We start from the raw sequence: 8,079 nt of genomic DNA on the forward strand, positions 1-8,079 counted from the left end.
CATCTTGCTCAATTTTTCTGCTAAAAAAAAAACTCAAAAAAAACAAAGTCTATTACTTTTTTAAAAAAGAGAGAGGCACATGCAAGTGTAACTTTGAAATACTATAAATGTGTTAGCTACGTCTATCATAGTATCTATCATCCTAATAAAAATTGATTGGTGTTTTCTTCACAAGCGGCAGGTGGAAACATGCTGAGGAATAAAAATGAAGTAGAGGGACATAGACACACAAGAAAGTATTTACTCACGGGGTTAGCCAGCCGCCAAGATGAACCCCAATGATCCTCACATCCCTTTTATTGCGGTTTTAAGCCCCTAAATTTTGCAGTATTTGTTATGCAACAATAGATAACTAATACAATGCCTATCAACAAGGATTAAATCAGTGGATCCACATCACAAAGTAAAAATCCTAAGAACACATGAACAACTCTGGAATTGTAGGGTATAGGGAGTATTACAGAGGGAAAGAAAGCAGGGAGGCAGAATCAGAATGATCTCAAGGAGTCTAGGGAACAGACCAGCTGTGAAAGAGAGTAGTTGCCAGCCAAGTGATTACACCTGGAGGTTGGGGAGGAGAATTCCTTTCCAGAGAACTGCCGAGAGAGAATTAGGGTTGCTAGGAAGGAGTTGGTACAGTAGAGAAAACCTCCTCCTTCTGGCATGTGAGAAGTTTCCATCACAAAAACCAGCCCTTGACCTGTACTCTCAAGGGAGTCCTATCAATTGAGAATCTCCTTTGTGTACAAAATCATCCAGTCAGTCTTACTGTTGTCTCTTTAAAAAAATAAAAAATTAAATCAAGTGATATAGTGGCAAATGTATAAGGCATGTAACCACCAAATAATAAATATTCTTCATTCACAAAAACAAAAACTTTCCTCCTCCCCCTTTGCAATCAATCTCCACTGCTACCGGCACCCCTCACGAGTTTTCATGTTCTATAATTTCTGATGAATTGTATCATCAAGTATGCGGTACTGGCTTCTCTTGCTGAATGTAATGTTTTTGAGATTTGTCATGTTGTAGCTTTTTTTTTTTTTAAGATTTTGTTTTAATTTATTTGACAGACAGAGATCACTAGTAGGCAGAGAGGCAGGCAGAGAGAGAGGAGGAAGCAGGCTCCCTGCTGAGCAGAGAGCCCAATGCGGGGCTCGATCCCAGGACCCTGGGATCATGACCCGAGCCAAAGGCAGAGGCTTTAACCTACTGAGCCACCCAGGTGCCCCATGTTGTAGCTTTTTATCAGAACTCCTTTCTTCCTATTGCTGAGCATTACTCCATTGTATGGACGTACCACATTGTTTATCCATTCCAGGATGGACGTTCAAGTTGTTTCCAGTGGATAGCTATTATGTATAAAACTATTACATTCACATATCCAAGATTAGAGTCTCATATAGAATGGTTTCACAGCCCTAAAAAATCTCTGGTGATTCGCCTATTTAACCCTCTCCTGTTCCCCTCAAGCCTCTGGCCACTCACTGATCTTTTTAACATTGCTATAATTTACCTTTTCCGTAAGGTAATTGTCATTGTCATTATAAGTGGTCTTTTCAGACAGGCATCTTTCACTTAGGATTATGTACTGAAGATTCATTCATGTCTTTTTGTGGTTTGATAACTAATTTCTTTTTATCGCTGAAAAATATTTCAGTGTATGATTGTGCCACAATATTTGCTTATCTATTCACCTATTAAAGGATGTCTTTGTTGCTTCCGATTTTGAGTAATTATGAATAAAGCTGAGATAATGATTTTTGTGGGTATCTGTGTAAACATGATTTTTCAAATCAATTGAGTAAAAACCTTAGAGTGCAACCCTGGATCATCTAATACTATTATGTCTAAATTATTTTTAGCTTTGTAAGAAACTGCCAAAATGTTTGTACCGTTTTCCATTTCCACCGGCAATGAATGAGAGTTTCTGTTCTCCACATGCTCACCAGCAACAGGTATTGTCAGTTTTTGCATTTTAGCAATTCTAACAGGTACATAGAAATATCTCATTGTTGTTTTAATTTGAAGACCCCTAAGTCAAATGCTATTGAGTGTTTTTCATATGATTAGTTGCCATCTGTATATCTTCTTTGATGTGTGTGGGGAGTTTTTTGTTTTGTTTTGTTTTTCAAATCTGGTGCACCTTTTTACAATTTGGGTTGTTTTCTTATTGTTGAGCTTCAAGCATTCTTTGTATGTTTTTCATACAAGTCTTTTATCAGATATGTGTTTTCCAAATATTTTTCTGCCTGTCTGAGGCTTGATTTTGATTGTCTTTCCAGGACAGATGTTTTTAATTTTTATGAAGTACAACTTACCAAATTTTTCTTTCATAGGTCATGCTTTTGGTGTATCTAAAAATTCACCACCAAACCCAAGGTCAAATGTATTTTCTCCTATGTTCCAACTGGAAGTTTTATAGTTTTGCAGTTTAAGATTTGGTCAGTGATTGATTTTTAATTTTCATGAAAGGTATATAAAATGCTTTTTAATACTTCATTTTCTTCAGTTTACTGCTAATATTTGAATTACAGCTGATTTTTGAATATTGGCCTGCTATTCTTTTAGCTTGCTAAATTCACATATTAGTTCTATTAAGTTCTTTGTAGAGTCTTTAGGATTTTATACACATATGATTATACTATCACTAATAAACATTTTACTTCTTCCTTTTCAGTCTGTGTTGCTTTTTATTGCCTTTTTAAAATGTTTTTGATAAGCTTGGACCTCTAGTGTTGAGTAGAAGTGGTAAGAGCCAAATCCTTACCTTGTTCCTGGTCTTAGGGAAAGAACGTTCAGTCTTTCACTATTAAGTTGTAACATTAGGTGTGTATTTTTTCACAGATATCCTTTATACATTGGATGACGCTCCATGTTAATCCTGAGTTGCTATGTGTTTTTATCATTAATGAGTGCAAATGTTTTCATGAATGAGTGTCTCAATGTTTTTCTGCATCTATTGACAGAACAATGTGCTTTTTGTCATTAGTTTCACTAACATGGTGAAATACACTGATTGAGATAATCATATAGTTTTTCTTTTTTAGTCTCTTAATATGGTAAGCCAACCTTGCATTCCTTGAATAAACCCTGTTTGGTCAGCATACATTATCATTTTTATATATCGTTATTTGACTTGTTAGTATTTTGTTAAAGATTTTTGCCCTTAAGTAAATGAGGATATTGGTCTATAAAGTTTGTTTTTTTTTTTTTTTTCATGTCTTTTTAGGTTTTGGTATATACACCAGCTTCTTTTTTTAAGATTTTATTTATTTGGTAGGGGGTGGGGGGGGAACACAGGCAGGGAGGATGGGAGAGGGAGAAGCAGGCCTGGGATCATGGCCTGACTGAGACACCCAGGCACGCCCACACTAGCTTCTTAAAATGAGGGGAATTAATCCCTCATTCTCCATTCTGGGAACTTGTATTATTCTTTTCCTTAAATGTTTGATAGCATTGACTAGGGAAGCCATCTGGAACTAGAGCTTTTTTTGTGGGAAGTTTTTAAATTACAAATTCAATTTCTTTAGTAGTTATTAAGTCTTAGGCCAATTTTTGTTATTTGTCCTCCAAGGAATTTGTCCATTTCATCTGAGTTATAGGATTTATTTTCATTAAATTCTTCACCATATCATGTTATTATCTTTCAGTGTTTCTTGTGGTCTCCCCCCTTTCAACCCTGTTACTTTTAATTTATGTTGTCTCTACTTTGTTATCTGTTTAGCTAATAGCTAAATTTAGCTAGTAGCTATTATTTTTATTGATAGGTTACAAAGAGCCAGCTTTTGGTTATTCATATTTGTTTATCCATTTTCTATTTCATTGACTTCTACTCCTTACTATTTCTTTCCTTATACTTACCTTGGATTTAATTTACACCTTTTTTACTAACTTCTTGAGATGAAAGATGGATTATTGATATTAGACCACATTTTTGAAAATACAAGCATTAAAAACTATACGTTTCCCCCAGGCTCTGTTTTAGCTGCATCCCACAGATTTTGATATGTTGTGATTGTGTTATCAGTTGGTTCAAAACATTTTAAAATTCCTTTTTTAAGCATTCTTTTTTAATCCATAAGTTAATGACAAATGTGTTGATTACCCAGATAAATTAGACTCTACTCATATATCTTTTGGCTATCTAATTTAGTTCTATTATGGTCAGAGGACCTACTCACTATGATTTCAGTACATCTAAATTTATCAAAACTTGTTTTATGGTCCAGTATATGGCCTATTTTAGTGATTACTCTAAGTCAGTTAGAAAGAATGTGTATTCTTTGGTTGTTGGGCATAATGTTCTGTAATAAGGAGAAAGCATGCTGTAAATGTCAGTGGGTCAATGTGGCTTAGAGGTCTTGTATATTCTTGCAGATTCCCCACTTAATCTATCAATTACTGAGCTGAGTGGAATCTTCCCACTGCAATTGAAGATTGTTCTGTTTCTCCTTTAATTCTATCAGTTTGTGCTTCACGTATTTTGAAATGCTGTTATTAGCTGCATATACATTTAGAAATTATATCATGCTGATGAGTTTAACCCTCCACCCTTTCTCATACTGAAATGTCCCGCTTTATGTCTGGCATATTCATTGTTCTGATGTTTATTTTTTTCTTACTAGAGCCATTCCAGCTCTCTCATGATTATTCTTTGCATTTTGTCTTTTTCTATCCTTTTAACCTATATGTGTCTTTACATTTAAAGCAAGTTTCTTAAAAAAAAAAAGCAAGTTTCTTGTTTATACTTAATATAAGTATTATATATATTATATGTAGATAGATATAGCATCTATTTGGGTCTTGCTTTAAAAAAAAAAAAAAATCCGGTTCAACAGTCCCTACTTTTTAATTAGAGTATTCTGTCTATTTCAAGTATTCCATTTTATCTCCATTATTTACTTGTTAGCTGTACCTCTTTTGTGTATGTGTGTGTTCTTGCTCTACATCTCACAATATGCACTTTTAACTTAGCAGAAGCTACTTCAAATAATATTACACTACTTCAAGTTTAGTGTAAGAACCTTACTACAAGGGGCACCTGGGTGGCTCAGTCGGTTAAGCATCCAGCTCTTGATTTTGGCTCTGGTCATGATCTCAGGGTCCTGGGACTGAGCCCCACCCAGGCTCTGTGCTCTGCGTGGAGTCTTCTTGTCTCTCTCCCTGGTCTTTACCTGCTGCCCCTACTCGTGCATGCACATGCCCTCTCTCTCTTAAATAACTTAAGTTATTTAAGTTATCTCTCTCTCTCTTAAATAACTAAAACTTTTTTTTTTAAAAAAACCTTACCACAATATCTTCCGTTTCCCCCTCCTATCCTTTGTGCTTTTTTGTCAAGATTTTAATTCTATATATATATTACAGAACGCAAATTGTTTCTTTTGTTGTAAACAATCAACAGTCTCTTTTTTTTAAAGATTTTATTTATTTATTCATGAGACACAGAGAGAGATAGAGGGGCAGAGGCAGGGGAAGAAACAGGCCCCCTGCAGAGCAGGTATCCTGATGTGGGACTCATTCCCAGGACCCCGGGATCATGACCTGAGCCAAAGGCAGATGCTTAACCATCTGAGCCACTCAGGTGCCCAACAATCAACATTCTTAAAAGAAATTAAAATAGAATAAGGATCTGTTATAATTACCCTTATTTTTATCATTTATGAAGCTTGTCACTCCTTTGTGTAGATCCAAGATTATTTGATATCATTTCCTTCAGCCTGAAGAATATTATTCAACCTTTCTTGTAGTACAAGTCAGTGAAAAACAAATTCATTTAGCTTTGTTTGTCTGGAAGTTTTGATTTTTTTCTTTATTTTGAAAGGCATTTTTTTAAAATATAAAATTCTAGATTGACAGTCTTTTTCTTTCACCATTTTGAAAACTGTTTCACCATCTTCTGCCTTACAGAGTTTCTAGTGAGCAGTCTGTGATAATTTTTTCTTTTTTTCTGGCTTCTTTAAAAGTGTTCTCTTTGGCTCAGTTGGTTAAGTGTCTTACTCGTGAGTTCTGTTCAGGTCATGATCTCATGGGTCGTGGGATGTGGAGCCCTATGTCAGGCTCCACTCCCAGCACAGAGTCTGCTTGTCCCTCTCCCTTTGCTCCTCCCTCTGCTCTTTCCCTCTCTCTCTCAAATAAATAAATAAAATCTTAAAAAAAAGGAAAGAAAGAAACATTGGCTCATTTTTCTCTTGGTTAGAGGTCATATTTTTACCTTCTTCACTTGTCTAGTGATTTTTGACTGTGAATATTATGATGTTGAATATTTGAGTTTTGTTGTATTCTTTTGATGAATGTTAAATTTGCTTGGCAGGCAATTTAGTTACTTGAGGATCAGCTTAATATATTTCAAGACCTGGTTTAAAGCTTTGTTCAGGGACACCTGGGTGGCTCAGTTGGTTAGGTGTGCTTTCAATGCAGGTCATGCTCCTGGGAGCCTGGGATCAAGTCCTGAATTGAGCTTCTTGCTCAGTGGGGAGCCTGCCTCTTCTCCCTCTGCCACTTACCCTGCTTGTGTGCTCTCTCTCTCTGACAAATAAATAAATAAAATCTTTCTTAAAAAGATAAATCTTTGTTCAGGCCGATCTAAAGTAGCTTTTATTCTGGGGTGCTGGAGTAGCTCAGTTGGTTGAGTGTCTGACTCTTGGTTTCGGCTCAGGTCATGATCTCAGGACTGTGGGATCAAGGATTGTCCACTTGGGGAATGTCTCCCTCTGCCCCTCCCCTCACTTGTGCTCACTCTCTCCCCCAAATAAATAAATCAATCTTAAAAAAAAATAAAGTAGCTTTTATTCTAAATGCTTATTTAGCCCCTCTGCAAGACATAACACTTCTTGGTTCTCTATTGAAAGCCTCAGATTTTTAATGTTTTCTTCACATGGTTAGGAGGTGATAGTGTCTCTGAGCCCTGTTTGAGCTGCAGGATTGTTTTGCTCATAGCTCCCAGGTTGTGTTCTTTGCTCAGAATATGTAGTTTCACCTTACATCATTTCAGATTACTATTCTGTCAAATAATAAGCGAATCCCCATGCAAACTTTTGGATCTCTTTGTCTGCATCTCTCCCTCCCCTTTGATATGCTGCTCCTACCAACTGCAGCCATCCCAGCCTCCCCAAGTCCTTATCTCTGGCTCATCAACTCAGTGACATCGTCCAGCAATGTTTGGGTTTCTGGAGACTAGAAATTGGAGATCAACATGTCAGTAGTGTTGGTTCCCTCTGAGTGTTGTTACAGAGAATCTTTTCCATGCCTCTCCCCTAGTTTCTGCTGGTTTTTTGGCAATCTTTGGCATTCCTTGGCTTCTGCTGGATCACCCCAATCTCTGCATTCCCCCTGTAGGTATGTCTGTCTCCAAATTTCCCCTTTCTAAGGCCATCAGTCATATTGGATTAGGGACCCACCCTACTTCAGTATGATCTCATCTTAACTAATTATATCTGCAATCAGCCTATTTCCAAATAAGGTCACTGTTCTGAGGTACTGAGGATTATAACTTTGGCATATGAATTTGGGGTGGGGGCACAATTCAACCCACAACAATAATTAAGGTGCTTCTGACAAAATCTGTGAGATGGGAAGGGAAAGGAAGAGAGAGGGGAAAGTGGAAAAAATCTAATATCTTGGTCTTACAAAACAATAAGGGAGCTGTGAGATACTGACAAAAGCTTATGAAACATGAAATAGGAGTTCTGGTATATTATTTAAAAGTTATAAAAGGGGGGCATCTGGCTAGCTCAGCCAGCAGAGCACGTGACTCTTGATCTCAGAGTTGTGAATTCAAGCCCCACATTGGTCATGGAGACTATGGACCCAATAGATAGATAATAGAAAGATAGATAGATAATAGAAACATAGATAATAGAAATAGATAGATAATAGAAAGATAATAGATAGATAATAGAAAGATAAAAGTTATAAAGGTAAACAATAGCACAGTTACCACATAGCTATTTATGGGAGCAAAGCAGGTAACATAAATGAGAAATAGGGCTCATGTATTGGTGCAAGTGTTTGCCTCATAGATGTGATGAGAATTTTGGTGTGCTCATATGTGCTTGCCCCACTTGGAGAGTTCAGCTACTG

The sequence above is a fragment of the Martes martes genome, assembly GCF_963455335.1.
Source record: "Martes martes genome assembly, chromosome: 11".
Taxonomy (NCBI): Eukaryota; Metazoa; Chordata; class Mammalia; order Carnivora; family Mustelidae; genus Martes; species Martes martes.